Source organism: Aegilops tauschii, chromosome 6 (assembly GCF_002575655.3).
Source record: "Aegilops tauschii subsp. strangulata cultivar AL8/78 chromosome 6, Aet v6.0, whole genome shotgun sequence".
Classification (NCBI taxonomy): Eukaryota; Viridiplantae; Streptophyta; class Magnoliopsida; order Poales; family Poaceae; genus Aegilops; species Aegilops tauschii.
This window is the reverse complement of record NC_053040.3, coordinates 126,429,780-126,449,678: the sequence shown is the minus strand read 5'-3', so window position 1 is coordinate 126,449,678 and position 19,899 is coordinate 126,429,780.

Here is a 19,899-nt window from a genome sequence, read left to right as displayed (position 1 = left end):
TTGCGTGCCGATTCAAAATGGGATATTTTTGTTTTAACCTAGCAATTGCTCTGCACACGGTTCAACTAAATGAGTGTGTGCAATCCACATTGGAAAGCATACGTCAATCGTATTGGAACCGTCGGTGATACACAGCAGATCGCAAACGATTCGCAGCGCTACTATGTGTGCGTAGGTTCTCCGGAACCGTTTGTGATGTCGCGTTATCGCACACGAGAACTGGGAGTAAAGTGTGCCCAATGCAAAATACAATCCCAGTCGTATTTTTTTCAGGAAACATGTGGGATCCCAAACGAAAAGCACACGTCACTCTTGCGGTAACTGTCGGTGATACCTAACAAATCACAAACGGTCTGCAGCACTTCTATGTGTGCGAAGGGGTTCCTGAACCGTTTGTGATAGAACATTATCACAGACGGTAATTGTTGGAAAACGTGTGCGATGGAGTCTAGCATGGCAGACGGGTTACGCAGAAAACTCGTGTGCGATAGGGCACAAATCACACATAGTTCATATGTTGGCCCGTGTGAGGGAGTCCTGGACTAAGGGGTCCTCCGTCGTCCGGCCTGTTAGCCATGGGCCGGACTGATGGGCTGTGAAGATGCGAAGACCGAAGACTGCACCCGTGTCCGGATGGGACTCTCCTTGGCGTGGAAGGCAAGCTTGGCAACCAAATATGTAGATTCCTTTCCTTTGTAACCGACCTTGTGTAACCCTAGATCCTCCCGGTGTCTATATAAACCGAAGCGCTTAGTCCGGAGGGGGAGATATACTCATGACCATAGTCATACAGGCTAGACTTCTAGGGTTTAGCCATTATGATCTCGTGGTTGATCAACTCTTGTAATACTCATGTTCATCAAGATAAATCAAGCAGGAAGTAGGGTATTACCTCCATAGAGAGGGCCCGGACCTGGGTAAACATTGTGTCCCCTGTCTCCTGTTACCATCGACCTTAGACACACAGTTCGGGATCCCCTACCCGAGATCCGCCGGTTTTGACACCGACATTGGTGCTTTCATTGAGAGTTCCACTGTGCCGTCCTCAAAAGGTTCGATGGCCCGTTCAATCGTCAACAATGACGTTGTCCAAGGAGAAACCTTTCTCCCCAGACAGATCTTCGTGTTCGGCGGCTTCGTGCTGCGGGCCAACTCGTTTGGCCACCTGGAGCAGATCGATAGCTACGCCCCTGGCCACCAGGTCAGATTTGGGAGCTTGAACTACGTCGCGGACATCCGTGGAGATTTTATCTTCGCCGGATTCGAGACCGCGGCAACTGCTCCTGGTCACCTTGATGAACATGACCTAAATCTGTCGTCAGACCGCATCCAGGAGATAGCTCTTGTAACCGCTCTGGCCCTAGACCCGGAGCATACTGCGCCATCCAAGGACGGGAGGCTCAACCCCACCACGGAGGCCACAGATTCCCTGGCGTTGGAGCCACACATGGACTCAACTTCACACAATATTTGTGTCACCGGAACTCCGGACTCGTCTCTGGGTGTAAGTTTTGAACCATATGAGCCCGCGGATGCCGAACTTGATCGTTTATCGATCTTCGAGTTCAGCGCCGCAGACATCTTCCAGCACTCGCCCTTGGGCGATGTGCTAAACTCATTAAAAAGCATGTCCTTGGCGGGGGACTCTCATCTGAACTATGTTCGGTTTGAACTAGGGGCTGATGATGGAGGAGAATTTCGCTTCCCACCCACCACCCACTTCTTAGCCACTGTCGAAGACTTAACCGACACGCTTGACTATGACTCCGAAGACATCGACGGTATGGACGACGATGCCGGAGACGAGGAGGCCCAAAACCCACCGTTCACTGGATGATGGATGACCACTTCCTCATATGACATATACATGGTAGATACGCCGAAAAATAATAGCGGCGATGACAAGGAAAACCCAGCAAAGGAGGACCCTCCTAAAACACAACCAAAGCGCCGGCATCAGGGGCGCCGCTCTAAATCCCGCCGCAGCAGGGACGGCAACACCGGCACAAGAGACGACAACACTCCAGATGGTGCCGAAGACTCAGAAGAACCCGATGAACAAACTGCCGAACAAGACAATCGGGAATCAGGGCATGTCAGCCCCGACGAACAGGCCATAGAAGAAGACTCGGAGGACGGTAGTTACCGTCCACCTTCTGAGGAGGAGGTGAGCCTCGGCAACGAAGACTTCATCGTGCCTGAGGAGCCTCTAGAACAGGAGCGCTTTAAGCTTCAGCTAATAGCCACTGCGAGGAGCCTGAAAAAGAAGTAGCAGCAGCTTCAAGCTGATCAAGACCTGCTCAATGACAGATGGACCGATGTCCTGGCAGCTGAGGAATACGGCCTTAAACGCCCAGCCAAAAGTTACCCGAAGTGCAGATTACTACCTCAGTTCGACGATGAGGCGCCAGACCCTGCACCAGCATCACGCAATGCGGTTGATCGGCCACCGCACGGTCGGGATAAAACGGCAACCCAAGCCAAAAACCAGACTGTCCCACCCCACCGTAAAGGCGGGGATAAGACAGCTCGGGGCTATACATATGACCTCCGTCAAGACCTGGACAATAGAGCAGAACATACAAGATCGATCTACGGATCGCGAGGACGGCTATCTATTCGGGCGTGACAAACCTAGTCACGCCCGGGCCGAAAACAGTAGACGGACTCCATCAGAGCTACGTCGCGATGCGGCCCGGTATAAAGGCGCCGCACACCCTCTTTGCTTCACTGACGAAGTAATGGACCACGAATTCCCAGAAGGGTTTACACCCGTAAACATCGAATCATACGATGGGACAACTGATCCCGCGGTATGGATCGAAGACTTTATCCTCCACATCCACATGGCCCGCGGGGATGACCTCCACGCTATCAAATACCTCCCACTAAATCTTAAAGGGCCAGCTCGGCACTGGTTAAACAGCCTTCCTGAAAACTCTATTGGCAGCTGGGAGGACTTGGAAAAATCCTTCCTCGACAACTTCCAAGGTACATATGTCCGGCCACCAGACGCCGATGATTTAAGCCACATAGTCCAACAACCCGGCGAGTCAGCCAGGAAATTTTGGACTAGGTTCCTAACCAAAAAGAACCAGATCGTCGACTGTCCGGATGCCGAAGCCCTAGCGGCCTTTAAACATAGCATCCACGACGAATGGCTCGCCCGCCACCTCGGCCAAGAAAAGCCGAAATCTATGGCAGCCCTCACGGCACTCATGACCCGCTTTTGTGCGGATGAAGACAGCTAGTTGGCGCGTAGCAAAAACACAACCAGCGAGGCAGGCCCCTCCGAGGTCAAAAACAGCAACGGCAAGCTCCGACGCAGCAAACACAAACGCTGAAGCAATGGCAACAACACCGATGACACTGCTGTCAATGCCGGATTCAGCGGCTCCAAGTCCGTTCAGCGGAAAAAGCCGTATAAAAGAAACGATCAGGGACCATCCAGCATAGACCGCATACTCGACCGTCCGTGCCAAATCCATGGCACCCCAAACAAACCAGCTAACCATACCAACAGAGGTTGCTGGGTTTTTAAGCAAGCCGGCAAGTTATGTGCCGAGAACAAGGAAAAGGGATCGCAGAGCGAGGACGATGACGAGGAGCCCCTGCAGCCAAACACAGGGGGATAGAAGAAGTTTCCCCCTCAGGTCAAAATAGTGAACATGATATATGCTACACACATCCCCAAGAGGGAGCGCAAGCGCGCACTCAGGGACGTCTATGCGATAGAGCCAGTCGCCCCAAAATTCAATCCATGGTCATCATGCCCGATCACCTTTGATCGTCGGGATCATCCGACCAGTATCCGGCATGGAGGATCAGCCGCACTAGTCCTAGACCCAATCATTGATGGATTCCACCTGACGCGAGTCCTCATGGACGATGGCAGCAGCCTCAATCTGCTCTATCAGGATATAGTGCGCAAAATGGGCATTAACCCATCACGGATCAAGCCCACAAGGACTACCTTTAAAGGAGTCATACCAGGCGTAGAGGCCCTCTGTATGGGCTCAATCACACTAGAGGTCGTCTTCGGATCTCCGGACAACTTCCGAAGCGAGGAGTTAATCTTCGACATCGTCCCCTTTCATAGCGGTTATCACACACTGCTTGGACGAACCGCATTTTCCCGGTTCAATGTGGTACCTCACTATGCTTATCTCAAGCTCAAGATGCCCGGACCACGTGGCGTCATAACAATCAATGGAAATACGGAACGCTCCCTCCATACCGAGGAGCATATCACGGCCTTAGCAGCAGAAGTACATCGTGACCTTTTCCAGCAAAACCTCAATTCGGCGACCGGGCCTCCGGACACCATTAAGAGAGTCCGGACTATTCTGCAGCAAGACAGCTCCGCTCGTCAAGAGCTTAACTAGCAATTTGGCCTCCATCCCAGTCCCAATCAAATGGCGGCATTCATATCGCGCGTACACAACTACGCACTCAAAATTCAATGGGCATCGATGGAGGCATAGCCAGCTCGTGATCCACAGTGCGGTTCGACCGACCCTGGACCCGCACACCTTAAATTTTTCTTTTACATTTTGGGTTTTTCTCTTCTTGAGGATTTTTCTCAATAACCTGATCATCGGACTGATCACGGGATGGATAGACCAAGGAGGCAAGGAGCTTTGACGTACAAGGGAATCCCCAGGTGGTCTCTGCTAACGATTGCTATACCTGTTTTACAAACCTGCACGCAGCTCGCTCTTGGTCATGGCATGTTAAACAACCTTACTCGCTTATCGCATTACTTGCACAAGTACGCCTCGACGTATTAATCAACTTACAATGGAAAATAATTGACAGCGTCAGCTTATTACTTGATTTTTTCCTTGCCTTTGTATTTATTACTCATCGCACCCGTACACTCCGGTACGTATTATTTCGCCAGGGGCTTCATCACGCCCCGCAACACGGCAATAAAGTCTAAACACTTTTTATAGTATAGTTCGGCACCCCGAACTTATAGCATTATATGCATCAGCTCCGAATCAGGTATTTGGTCAATAGTTGGGTTGCCCGGCTCCTGTGCTTACTACCTTATGTTCCGCTATATCGGCTAGGGTAGTAAAGGGAGAACTACTGCGATTGTGTCCCGGTTCTTCCGGACGAGCACCTCAGTAGAGAAAGCCGAAAACTGACTGTCATAATGCAGCGAGAGCTGGTCAGCTGTTCGAGAGGCTTCAAATCCTTAGAGATTTATTCCGCTTTATGCAAGGAATCGGTTTTTACCCGATCAGGCGTGTATAGCGCCCCTAGCTCGGTCTTCCGAATACCAGGGGCTTCGCCAAAATTCTCATTGTCAAACTCCTATGGCTAAGTGAGGGTGATAAAAGCCGTATAGTCTGATTGCCTTGTTCGTTGCGCTAAACACCTCCTTTAAGGGCCAGAATGTGGAGTAAAGAGTGTTTAGATTTATCTCGAACACCCCCGTACTATCTACGTGGGGGCAGAAGCCGACGACTGGCTAACCCTCAGATTTCATAAACGGCCGCACAGGAGGTAAAATTTTACAAGTCGCAAGCACTATATTACATAACGACCTTGTTTCACATGACAGGACAGGATAACATGAATGTTTTCATGGGAATATCATATCCTTCGTACATTGCTCCGCCACAAGGCGGGAACCCTCCAAGACACCATCAAAATATAGCTCGGGTCGGCGATGCTCCTTGCCCTCAGGCAGCCCCTCGGTCATCAGCTTCTTGGCATCCATCTTCGCCCAGTGCAGCTTGGCGTGGGCAAAGGCCATCCGTGCACCTTCAATGCAGACCGACCGCTTCACGACTTCAAGCCGTGGGCAGGCACTTACAAGCCGCTTCACAGACCAAAGTAACAGCTGGGCATGGGCTCGGCAGGCCATAGTCGGACTATTAGGTCCTTCATGGCTAGCTCAGCCGCCCTATGCAGCTCGACCAGCTGTTTCAGCTAGTCGCTAAAGGGCACCAGATGTTCTGGTCCGAGGTATTGAGACCAGAACAGCTTCTCCGTAGAACTCCCTTCCTCGGCTCGATAGAACTCGGCATCATCTGATACGCTGCGCGGCAAATCCGTAAACGCCCCTGGAGAACCCCAAATTCGGGTAAGTAAAAGGAACGTTTGCTTCGCATTCTTGCTTTGCACAATGAAAGCCTTACCCGCCACGATCTTCTTGGCCGCCCAGATTTCCTAGAGGGTGCTCTGGGCTTCGGCTCGGGCATCTTGCGCGCTCTATCGGGCCTTCGCAAGTTCGGACCCCTGCATCTTAGAATCACGCTCCAAGGACTCATACTTCTTGACGGCGTCCTGGAGCTCTTGTTGGACCTCGCTGACCCGGGCCTCGTGCTTCTCACGCGCGGCACGTTCCTTGGCCGCTCTGTCCTCGGCCTCGGCCAACGCCTTCTTGAGGGCCGCCACCTCGGTACTGGCCCCTATTAAAGTTCATGACACTCGAGTCAGCATGAACCATTCATCCTTCCTAAATATACACACAGGTTACTGTATACCTTGGCTATCCTCCAGCTGCTTCTTCACGAGGCCGAGCTCTTCCTCGGCCCGTTCCAGGTCATGCTTTAGTCTGGAGACCTCCGCAGTATGAGCAGCAGCAGCCAGCAGCGACGCCTGCTCATTCACATAGACATCTTATGTTAGACTCCTGCGAAAATTATTTTGATCCTCTATTCGGCTTTTTCTTTCCGAACACCAAACAGAGCATCAGGGGCTACTGTCTACACTATGATATTCTTTCTACAAGTACATTACTTACCTCAAAGCTTGTTAAAATGATAGCGCGGGCTTCGGTCAGTCTGCTTTTGGTGGACCGAACCTTCTCGATCACCGTACCCATAAGGACACGGTGTTCATCCACAATGGAAGCGCCTCGCAGCGCTTCCAGCAGATTATTCGGTGCCTCTGGCTGGACAGAGGTCACCGGCGGAATAGGCACACCTCCTCCTTTCGGGGAAGGCTGCTCGCTTGACTCCGGAGCCATGTAGGTCTCCGGAATGGTATCCGGCTGGGGGCCGAATTGAACTTGGCCCCCATCACCAGTCCCCATGGGGGTTTTTCCCCCATACGTCTGGCGGCCGAGGAATCATCCTTTGGCGCCACCTCGACGACCTCCAGAACCTCTCCCTGGCCTGGTTAGGTCCTTTGGGACACCACCTCGTCACCACCCTTGGCCGGGGAGTGAGCGGGTGGCGGTGACATGCTGGCCATCTCCTTTGAATCTAGCGAACTTCCTGTTGAGGATCGCGGGGAGCTATCGCGGGTTGGATTGCAATGGCATAACTTAAAATATTGTGGAAAGGCCAGACATTTGGATGTGCATAAGGTTTTTGGCACTTACGAGGCGGCCCGAGGCTTGGTCCGGGGCAGTCGCTCCGGACTGCTATCGACATCCCACGCGGAGTTATCCGCAAGGGAGCCCTTCCCCCTCTTGGGCGCCTTCGCCTCCAGATTTGTGGAGGCCCCCCCTTTCTTCCTTCCCCCCTCAGGGGGAGTCGCTTCTTCCTCCTCCTCCTCATCTTCGGTGGTCGAAGAGTGAGTCTCGTCTTCGGGCGTCATGTCCGAAGCACCTTTTCGGTGAAGGCCACTCCTGGCCCCCTTGGCCGTTTTCTTGGCCTTCTTCTCCGGCACATCATAAGGCGCCGGAAACAGCATCTTCATCAGAAGTGGGGTTTCTTGGTCTTCGGGTAGCGGGGCCGGACTATTAATCCGCCCGACTATGTCGATCCAGGCCTGAAAATTTAATAGGAAGGCTTAGACTCCTTCCTCAAGATATGCCAGTAAAGGGTGTACCTTGAAAACATGAAAGAACTTACCGAATTAGCCTGGCGTTTTAAGCTAAGCCCGCATCCTCGGTTGTGGGCGGTGGTGTCTCGCCGGCCTTGAAGAGCACTTTCCAGATGTCTTCGTGCGTCGTGCCAAAGAGCTCTAGTAGCGTCTGGTGCTTGGCCAGATCGAACTCCCACAAATAGCAAGTCCGGCGTTGGCACGGAAGGATCCGGCGAATGAGCATAACCTGGATCACGTTGATAGGTTTGATCTTCTTGGTTATCATGTTCCGGACGCACGTCTGGAACCCAGTCAGCTCGTTCGAAGAACCCTAGGTTAGGCCTTTCTGTTGCCAGGAGGTAAGCCGCATCGGAACTCCGGATTGGAATTCGGGGGCCGCCGCCCAGTCGCTGTCGTGCGACTCGGTGATGTAGAACCACCCTGATTGCCACCCCTTCACTGTCTCCACAAAGGAGCCTTCGGGCCAGGTGACATTAGGCATCTTGCCCAACATGGCGCCTCCGCACTCTACTTGTTGGCCACTCACCACCTTCAGCTTCACATTGAAGGTCTTCAGCCATAGGCCGAAGTGAGGTGGGATGCGGAGAAAGGCCTCACACACGACTTTAAATGCCGAGATGTTGAGTACAAAGTTGGGGGTGAGATCATGGAAGTGCAACCCATAGTAAAACATCAGTCCGCGGACAAACGCTTGGAGAGGGAATCCCAGCCCACGGACGAAATGTGTGAGAAACACAACCCTCTCGTGGGGCTCTGGGGTAGGGACGATCTGTCCCTTGGCCGGGAGTCGGTGAACGATTTCCTTGGCCAGGTATCCGGCCTCTCAGAGCTCCTTGATGTCCTTCTTCTTAACGGAGGAGGCCATCCACTTGCCTCCAGCTCCGGATCCGGATATGGCTGGGGTACTTCTCGGGCGGGGAAAGCTAGAGCTTGGGCGCTGGAGCTCGAGAATAGATGGGCAGAGGAAGGAGAAGGCGTGAGTGAATGAGGACGAATCCTTATCCCCTTATTTAAGGCCGTGAATGTCAAGCGCCTCCCCACTCGCCTTAAAACTCGCCTATTCCCAAGGGCTGTGTAAACGACACGGTTGTGTTACCCCACGCCCGTATTGACGAGAATCCCGTAATAAGAGAAAACGATCTCTGCTTTGATAAGACGTGCCAATGGCAACCGCGTCTCGGAACATGGAGCGGCGGACGAAAAACGGTTCGAAATTATGACCAGGCAGACGTGATGTCATGTTACAAAAGGTTGTCATCAGATTGGACTCGTGGAATATTATATTCTCTATACAGTTGTGTGTGGTGGGTGCGTGTTACAGGTCCGGACACATTTAATACGTCTGAAGACTATCTTGGAGTTCGGAAGGAGGAACCTGCCTTGCAATGCCGAAGACAGATCTATGCGCCGGACACCTTGTCATTGAAGCCAGGTTCAGGGGCTACTGAGGGAGTCCTGGACTAAGGGGTCCTCGGGCGTCCGGCCTGTTAGCCATGGGCTGGACTGATGGGCTGTGAAGATGCGAAGACCGAAGACTGCACCCATGTCCAGATGGGACTCTCCTTGGCATGGAAGGCAAGCTTGGCGACCAAATATGTAGATTCCTTTCCTTTGTAACCGACCTTGTGTAACCCTAGATCCTCCCGGTGTCTATCTAAACCGGAGGGCTTAGTCCGGAGGGGGAGATATACTCATGACCATAGTCATACAGGCTAGACTTCTAGGGTAGACTTCTAGGGTTTAGCCATTACGATCTCGTGGTAGATCAACTCTTGTAATACTCATATTCATCAAGATCAATCAAGCAGGAAGTAGGGTATTACCTCCATAGAGAGGGCCCGAACCTGGATAAACATCGTGTCCCCTGTCTCCTGTTACCATCGACCTTAGACGCATAGTTCGGGACCCCCTACCCAAGATCCGCCGGTTTTGACACTGACACCGTGTGCCTTACATACTGTTTCCCAAACGGTTCGTTACGACAGACCGTATGGTTTCACTACATCATTAGAAACGCTTAATCACCGATACCACACATGCGAAAGAATTTAGTGTGTGCTGCATCGCACACGATTACATTTTGGAAGGCCTCTGGTCACTGTTCCATATCCCCGACGGTTTTTGGGTCGTGTGGGAAGGACCCCCTATCGCACACACTCACTTGGCGACGGTTCCGAAGGCCATCGCGGAAAGGGGTAAAAAAACCTTTTGTTTAGGACCGACGCGCACCAGTGTGAAGTGGATAAAGCTAAAGTTGATGCTATTGAAAAAATGTCGTTTCATAAAGATATCAAATGTATAAGAAGTTTCCTTGGTCATGCCGGTTTCTATAGGAGGTTTATTAAAGACTTCTCTAAAATTTCTAGGCCTCTTACTAATCTTTTGGGAAAATATGCTCCATTTGTTTTTTATGATGATTGCGTAGAAGCCTTTGAAATACTTACGAATGCCTTGATTTCTACACCTATTTTTCAACCACATGATTGGAACCTACCCTTTGAAATTATGTGTGATGCTAGTGATTATGCTGTAGGGGGCTCTCTTAGGACAAAGAGTTGATAAGAAATTAAATGTTATTCATTATGCTAGTAAAACTCTAGACAGTGTCCAAAGAAATTATGCTACTACTGAAAAAGAATTTCTAGCAGTTGTGTTTGCTTGTGATAAGTTCAGACCTTATATTGTTGATTCCAAAGTAACTGTTCACACTGATCATGCTACTATTAAATACCCCATGGAAAAGAAAGATGCTAAACCTAGACTTATTAGATGGGTTCTCTTGCTACAAGAATTTGATTTGCATATTATTGATAAAAAGGGAGCTGAGAACCCCGTAGCGGACAACTTGTTTAGGTTAGAAGATATTCATGATGACCCAATACCTATTGATGACAGTTTTCCTGATGAACAATTAGCTGTCATAAATGCTTCTTGATAACCCACAAGTATAGGGGATCAATTGTAGCCTCTTTCGATAAGTAAGAGTGTCGAACCCAACGAGGAGCTAACGGTAGAACAAATATTCCCTCAAGTTCTATCGACCACCGATACAACTCTACGCACGCTTAACGTTCGCTTTACCTAGAACAAGTATGAAACTAGAAGTACTTTGTAGGTGTTGTTGGATAGGTTTGCAAGATAATAAAGAGCACGTAAATAAAATCTAGGGGCTGTTTAGGTAAAGAAGCAATAAAGTTAGTATAGCGAGTGTGGAAAAGTGGTGGTAGGAGTTGCGAAATTGTCCCTAAGCAATTGACTACTTTACTAGACCGATGGCAAGTTTTATGTGGGAGAGGCCACTGCAAGCATGTCATCCCTGACTTGGAATTCTATGCACTTATGATTGGAACTATTAGCAAGCATCCGCAACTACTAACGTCATTAAGGTAAAACCCAACCATAGCATTAAGATATATTGGTCCCCCTTCAATCCTGTATGCATCAATTTCTATGCTAGGTTGAAGCTTTTGTCACTCTTTCCCTCCAATACATAGTCCTATCAACATACAACTAACCCTACGGTGTGATCCACGCACGCCCTCATATGATGGGCACCAAAGGACAGAAACATAAACACACAAATTAAACCAATCATAGCAATTCACCAATTACCGATAGGACAACGAAAATCTACTCAGACATCATAGGATGGCAACACATCATTGGATAATAATATGAAGCATAAAGCACCATGTTCAAGTAGAGGGTACAGCGGGTTGCGGGAGAGTGGACCGCTGTAGATAGATGGGGGAAGGTGATGAAGGTGTTGGTGAAGATGACGGAGGTGTTGGTGTAGATCGTTGTCGCGATGATGGCCCCGGAGGCATTCCGGCGCCATCGGGGGAGAGAGGGGGAGAGAGCCCCTTTCTTCTTCTTCTTCCTTGACCTTCCCCCTAGATGGGAGAAGGGTTTCCCCTCTGGTCCATGGCTTCCATGGCGGCGGAGGGGCGAGAGCCGCTCCGAGATAGGATCTGTCTCTCTCTGTTTCTGCATTCCAGATTCTGGCCTTTCCCCGTTTCTTATATTCCTGGAGATCCGTAACTCCGATTGGGCTGAAAGTTGGACACGATTTCTATCCGGATATTGGCTTTCTTGCGGCGAAACAAGGGCACCAACTGCCTTACGGAGTGTCCATGAGGGCCCAGGGCGCTCCTGACCACCTGGGGCGCGCCCCTCACCCTCATGGGCCCCTCGGGCATCGTCTCGTGTTGATTCCACATCCCAAAATTCACATATATTCCAAAAAATCTCCGTCAGTTTTTATCCCGTTTGGACTCTGTTTGATATGGATTTTCTGTGAAACAAAAAACATGCAATAAACAGGAACTGGCACTGGGCACTGGATCAATATGTTAGTCCCAAAAATAGTATAAAAAGTTGCCAAAAGTATGTAAAAGTTTTAGAATATTGGCATGGAACAATAAAAAATTATAGATATGACGGAGACGTATCAGCATCCCCAAGCTTAATTCCTGCTCGTCCTCGAGTAGGTAAATGATAAAAAAATTGATGTGGAATGCTACCTAGCATAATCTTGATCACATAATCTAATCATGGCATGAATATTAAGACACGAGTGATTCAAAGAAATAGTCTATCATTTGACATTAAGACAATAATACTTCAAGCATACTAATAAAGCAATCATGTCTTTTCAAAATAACATGGCCAAAGAAAGTTATCCCTACAAAATCATATGGTCTGGCTATGCTCCATCTTCACCACACACACACAACCCCGATGACAAGCCAAGCAATTGTTTCATACTTTTGACGTTCTCAAACCTTTTCAACTTTCACGCAATACATGAGCGTGAGCCATGGATATAGCACTATAGGTGGAATAGAATATGATGATGGAGGTTGTGTGGAGAAGATAAAAAGGAGGAAAGTCTCACATCAACGCGGCTAATCAATGGGTTATGGAGATGCCCATCAATTGATGTCAATGCGAGGAGTAGGGATTACCGTGCAACGGATGCACTAGAGCTATAAGTGTATGAAAGCTCAAACTGAACCTAAGTGGGTGTGCATCCAACTTGCTTGCTCATGAAGACCTAGGGCATTTGAGGAAGCCCATCGTTGGAATATACAAGCCAAGTTCTATAATGAAAATTCCCACTAGTATATGAAAGTGATAACTCAAGAGACTCTCTATATGAAGAACATGGTGCTACTCTGAAGCACAAGTGTGGTAAAAGGATAGTAACATTGTCCCTTCTCTCTTTTCTCTCAATTTTTCTATTTTTCTCTTATTTTTTTAGGCTTCTTTGGCCTCCCTTTTTTAAGGGGCTTCTTTGGCCACTTTTATTTTGATAACCTCACATGGGACAATGTTCTAATAATGATGATCATCACACTTTTATTTACTTACAACTCAATATTACAACTCGATACTAGAACAAAGATATGACTCTATATGAATGCCTCTGGCGGTGTACCAGGATGTGCAATAATCTAGCATAGCAATGACATAAAAACGGACAAGCCATGAAAACATCATGCTAGCTATCTTATGATCATGCAAAGCAATATGACAATAAATGCTCAAGTCATGTATATGATGATGATGGAAGTTGCATGGCAATATATCTCGGAATGGCTATGGAAATGCCATGATAGGTAAGTATGGTGGCTGTTTTGAGGAAGATATAAGGAGGCTTATGTGTGATAGAGTGTATCGTATCACGGGGTTTGGATGCACCGGCGAAGTTGCACCAACTCTCGAGGTGAGAAAGGGTAATGCACCGTACCGAAGAGGCTAGCAATGATGGAAGGGTGAGAGTGCGTATAATCCATGGACTCAACATTAGTCATAAAGAACTCACATACTTATTGCAAAAATCTATTAGTCATCGAAACAAAGTACTACGCGCATGCTCCTAGGGGGATAGATTGGTAGGAAAAGACCATCGCTCGTCCCCGACCGCCACTCATAAGGAAGACAATCAATAAATACCTCATGCTCCAACTTCGTTACATAACGGTTCACCATACGTGCATGCTACGGGAATCACAAACTTCAACACAAGTATTCCTACAATCCACAACTACCCACTAGCATGACTCTAATATCACCATCTTTATATCGCAAAACTATTGCAAGGAATCAAACATATCATATTCAGTGATCTACAAGTTTTATGGAGGATTTTATGACTAACCATGTGAATGACCAACTCCTGTCATCTCTCTAAATAGATATAAGTGAAGCAAGAGAGTTTAATTCTTTCTACAAAAGATATGCCCACGTTCTAACAAATATAAGTGAAGCAAAAGAGCATTCTACAAATGGCGGTTTTCTATGTGAAGAGAAACAGGCAATCCAAACTTCAAATGATATAAGTGAAGCACATGAAGCATTCTATAAAGCCATACTCAAAAGATATAAGTGAAGTGCAATGAGAATTCTATAAATCAACCATGGACTATCTCATACCAGCATGGTGCATCAAAGAAAAGTGAAAACTAAATGCAAAAGATGCTCCAAGATTTGCACATATCACATGAATGAAACGAAACCGAAAACATACCGATACTTGTTGAAGAAAGATGGGATGCCTTCCGGGCCGTACCCAAGCTTAGAAGCTTGAGTATCCTTGAATATTTACTTGGGGTGCCTTGGTCATCCCCAATCTTGAGCTCTTGCCTCTCCTCCTTCTCATCATATCGAGACCTCCTCGATCTTTGATCACTTCATCCACACAAAACTGAATAGAAAGCTCGGTAAGATCCGTTAGTATAATAAAGCAAATCACTACTCTAAGTACTGTTGCAAACCAATTCATATTTTGTTTTTGCATTTTAGATACTTTAATATAACTTTTCCATGGCTTAATCCACTGATAGAAATCGATAGTTTCATCAAAACAAGCAAACTATGCATCAAAAACAGAATCTGTCTTAAACAGGATAGTCTGTAGTAATCTGAACATTCACCATACTTATGGTACTACAAAAATTCTGAAAAAATTAGGAAAAATAAAAAATTTGTAAATAAAGACATTTCAGGAAGTTTCAGAACCGTTTGACGTTCCAGTAAAAAATGTAAAATCGCTCACTACAGCCAAAGTTTATGTTTTGCACCGCACAAACCAACAAGCAATGTAAACATCCTAAAGGCAAATCTTGGCACATTATTTTTATAATACAATGGATTTGTACAAGGGGATAATTATTTTTTTTGAAAAGTTTCTGTAATCAAGGGTTACAAAGTTTCCATGGGCATGAACAAAGTTCAAGGCTAGCTCCCACTTTAACAATGCTCGTCTTTCTCACTTTCGCTTTTCTTTTTGAAAAAGTTTTAGGTTCCCCTCTTGATTTATTTTTTGTTTTTAAACTTTATAAAATCACACAACAGAAATAAATGACTCTCTAAAACTTCTGGGTTATCTCCCTGGCAGCGCTTTCTTTAAAACCATTAAGCTAGGCATATAGTGCTCAAGTAATGGATCCACCCGGATCCCAAGGTATATCAAAGCCAATTTTAATTAACAATGATTTGTGATTTAGTAGTGAGCACAAAATAACATATATCAAGCAATGACGAAGTCTAACTCTCTTCCTATGCATCGGCATGCCATAAAAGAACAATTCATGCACACATAGTAAAGGCCAATGCATAGTATAAACAGTTTCTTGCAATTTTATCATATTGGAAACATGGAGAGGCGGAGATGTAGTTCCTCTATCATAATAATTGCAAGTAGGAGCAACAAGCACATGCATATTATATCTATCAAAATCATCATGTGTAGTAGTGAAATGCAACCTATCAATATAATCCTTAATAAGGGCAAACTTCTTCGATATAGTGTAGTTTGGAGAATTCAAAAAGATAATAGGACTATCATGTGTGGGTGCAATAGCAACAATTTCATGTTTAACATAAGGAACTATAGCAAGTTCATCTCCATAAGCATAATTCATATTGGCATCTTGGCCACAAGCATAGCAAGCATCATCAAAAAGGGATATTTCAAAAGAATCAATGGGATCATAACAATCATCATAGCAATCATCCTTCGGTGAGCACGAAGGGAAATTAAACAATGTATGAGTTGAAGAGTTACTCTCATTAGAAGGTGGGCATGGGTAGCTAATCCGTTCTTCCTCCTTTTGTTCTTCGCTCTCCTCATCATCTTTTTCATCCAATGAGACCACAGTTTCATCAATTCCTTCTTCCATAGACTCTTGCAAAATATTAGTCTCTTCTCGGACAGCGGAGACTTTCTCAATAAATTCATCAATATCATAATTGTATTTATAATTCTCATAGCAATATTTAAGGATAGCTAAATTTTTAGGTCTATAAACTGAATCATCAAAATCTTCAAACTCTTTAAACAAAGATTCAATTTCACAAGCACCCTTAAAAGCAACAAATTCTTCTATTCGTTCCACATCATAGTAATCATATATACCATTAGCATAAGAAGCTAAGGTTTCATTATCATTAAATTTCCATGAAAAGGGAAGGTGTGGAGCCTTCATCCTAGAGCAACAAGTATAATCATATCTCAAGCATAGTTGCCTAGCATACAAATACAACATATAAATTTGATCCCATAACAGTTTCCATTTTTGAGTCAAGCGATAATCCCTAAAGTATTCACGTTGATCCAACGTGTCTCCCATTACATAATTGAATGGGGTTTTCTCAGGATTATCAAAGTAGTACATAATATCCAAATAATGAGCATCGAGGGTTTTAGGAGGTTCCCATCTCCATGAGTAGCAAGTAAACCTAAATTTTTTGGTATTTCGTGTTCCATATCCATAACTAAAGATAGAAAACAAGAGCACAAAATAAAAATAACTTAGTGAAAAAGCAAACAAGCACACACGAGAATATTCACCCCACGCTATAACTCCCCGGCAATTGCGCCAGAAAAAGGTATTGATAACCCACAAGTATAGGGGATCAATTGTAGCCTCTTTCGATAAGAAAGAGTGTCGAACCCAACGAGGAGCTAAAGGTAGAGAAAATATTCCCTCAAGTTCTATAGACCACCGATACAACTCTATGCACACTTAACGTTCGCTTTACCTTGAAAAAGTATGAAACTAGAAGTATTTTGTAGGTGTTGTTGGATAGGTTTGCAAGATAATAAAGAGCACGTAAATAAAATCTAGGGGTTGTTTAGGTAAAGAAGCAACAATGTTAGTATAGCGAGTGTGGAAAAGTGGTGGTAGGAGTTACGAAATTGTCCCTAAGCAATTGACTACTTTACTAGACTGACAACAAGTTTTATGTGGGAGAGGCCACTACTAGCATGTCATCCCTGACTTGGAATTCTATGCACTTATGATTGGAACTATTAGCAAGCACCCTCAACTACTAACGTTAATTAAGGTAAAATCCAACCATAGCATTAAGATATATTGGTCCCCCTTCAATCCCGTATGCATCAATTTCTATGCTAGGTTGAAGCTTATGTCACTCTTGCCCTCCAATACATAGTCCTATCAACATACAACTAACCCTATGGTGTGATCCACGCGCGCGCTCATGATGGGCACCAAAATACAGCAACATAACCACAAACAAATTAAACCAATCATAGCAATTCACCAATTACCGATAGGACAACGAAAATCTACTCAGACATCATAGGATGGCAACACATCATTGGATAAAAATATGAAGCATAAATCACCATGTTCAAGTAGAGGGTACAGCGGGTTGCGGGAGAGTGGACCGCTATAGATTAATGGGGGAAGGTGATGAAGGTGTTGGTGAAGATGATGGAGGTGTTGGTGTAGATCATTGTCGCGATGATGGCCCCGGTGGCATTCGGGCGCCACCGGGAGAGAGGGGGAGAGAGTCCCCCTTCTTCTTCTTCTTCCTTGACCTTCCCCCGAGATGGTAGAAGGGTTTCCCCTCTGGTCCATGGCTTCCATGGAGGCGGAGGGGCGAGAGCCCCTCCGAGATTGGATCTGTCTCTCTGTCTCTCTCTGTTTCTGCGTTCCAGATTCTGGCCTTTCACCGTTTCTTATATTCCCGGAGATCCGTAACTCCGATTGGGCTGACATTTGGACACGATTTCTATCCGGATATTGGCTTTCTTGCGACGAAAGAAGGGCTCCAACTGCCTTACGGAGTGGCCATGAGGGCCCAGGGCGTGCCTGACCCCCTGGGGCGCGCCCCTCACCCTCGTGGGCCCCTCGGGCATCGTCTCGCGTTGATTCAACTTCCCAAAATTCACATATATTCTAAAAAAATCTCCGGCAGTTTTTATCCCATTTGGACTCTGTTTGATATGGATTTCTGCGAAACAAAAAACATGCAATAAACAGGAACTGGCACTGGATCAATGTGTTAGTCCCAAAAATAGTATAAAAAGTTGCCAAAAGTATATTGGCATGGAACAATCAAAAATTATAGATACGACGGAGACGTATCACTTCTCATAATGCTCCATGGTATGTTGATTATGCTAATTTCATTGTTGCTAAATTTAAACCACCTAGTTTCACATACCAGCAAAAGAAAAAGTTTTTCTGTGAATTAAGAAATTACTTCTAGGATGACCCACACCTTTATAATGAAGGAGTAGATGGTGTTATTAGACGTTGTGTACCTGAGCATGAACAAGAACAGTCCTACGCAAGTGTCACTCCGAAGCCTACGGAGGACACCATGCTGGAGATAGAACTGCACACAAGGTATTACAATCTGGTTTTGATTGGCCTACTCTCTTCAAAGATGCTCGTAAGTTTGTCTTGTCTTGTGATGAATGTCAAAGAACTGGTAATATTAGTAGATGTTAGGAAATCCCTGTGAATTATTCACTTGTTATTGAACCATTTGCTGTTTGGGGCTTTGATTATATGGGACCTTTTCCTTCTTCTAATTGGGTATACACATATTTTAGTTGTTGTTGATTACGTTACTAAGTGGGTAGAAGCTATTCCAACTAGTAGTGTTGATCATAACACTTCTATTAAAATGCTTAAAGAAGTTATTTTTCTGAGGTTTGGAGTCCCTAGATATTCGATGACTGATGGTGGTTCACACTTTATTCATGGTGCTTTCCGTAAGCTGCTTGCTAAATATGATGTCAACCATAGAATTGCATCTCCTTATCATCGTCAGTCTAATGGTCAGGTAGAATTGAGCAATAGAGAAATTAATTTGATCTTGCAAAAGACTGTTAATAGATCTAGAAAGAATTGGTCTAAGAAACATGATGATGCATTATGGGCTTATAGAACTGCTTACAAAAATCCTATGGGCATGTCTCCGTATAAAATGGTTTATGGAAAAGCATGTCACTTACCTCTTGAACTAGAACATAAAGCTTATTGGGCAATTAAAGAGCTCAATTATGATTTCAAACTTGTCAGTGAGAAGAGGTTATTTGAAATTAGCTCACTTGATGAATGGAGAACCCAAGCCTATGAAAATGCCATGCTTTTTAAAGAAAAAGTTAAAAGATGGCATGACAAAAGGATACAAAAGCGTGAATTTAATGTAGGTGACCATGTCTTGCTATACAACTCTTGTTTAAGATTTTTTTGCAAGAAAGCTTCTCTCTAAATGGGAAGGTCCTTCATTATCGAGGAGGTTTATCATTCCGGTGCCATCAAGATCAACAACGCCGAAGGCACTAACCCGAAGGTGGAAAACCGGCAAAGAATCAAACATTATATCGCAGGTACTCCCATAAATGTTGAAACCAATATTATTAATACCATAACACCGGAGGAGTACATAAGGGAAACCTGCCAGAATGTTTCAGACTCCAAAAAGGAATAGCTATGTGGTACGGTAACTAAACCGACTCCAAAACTCTTCTAATGGCAATTTTTCTCTGTTTTGGAATAATTTAAAAATTAGGAAAATGAAAAGTAGTCTGAAAAGTACACGAGGAGGTGACTAGCCCCGGGGGCGCGCCCTACCCCCCTAGGCGTGCCTCCCTGGCTTGTGGCCACCTCGTGTGCCCTCTGGACTCTGTTTTCTTGCACAACACTTCTATTGGTCAGTAAAAATTCATTATATAATCTACCTAAGGTTTTGACCACCGTACCACGGCAATATCCCCTATTTTGCGTTTTGAGTTGTTTTCTGCCAGAGTTTTCAAGGCTAGACATCATTTTGCCCCCC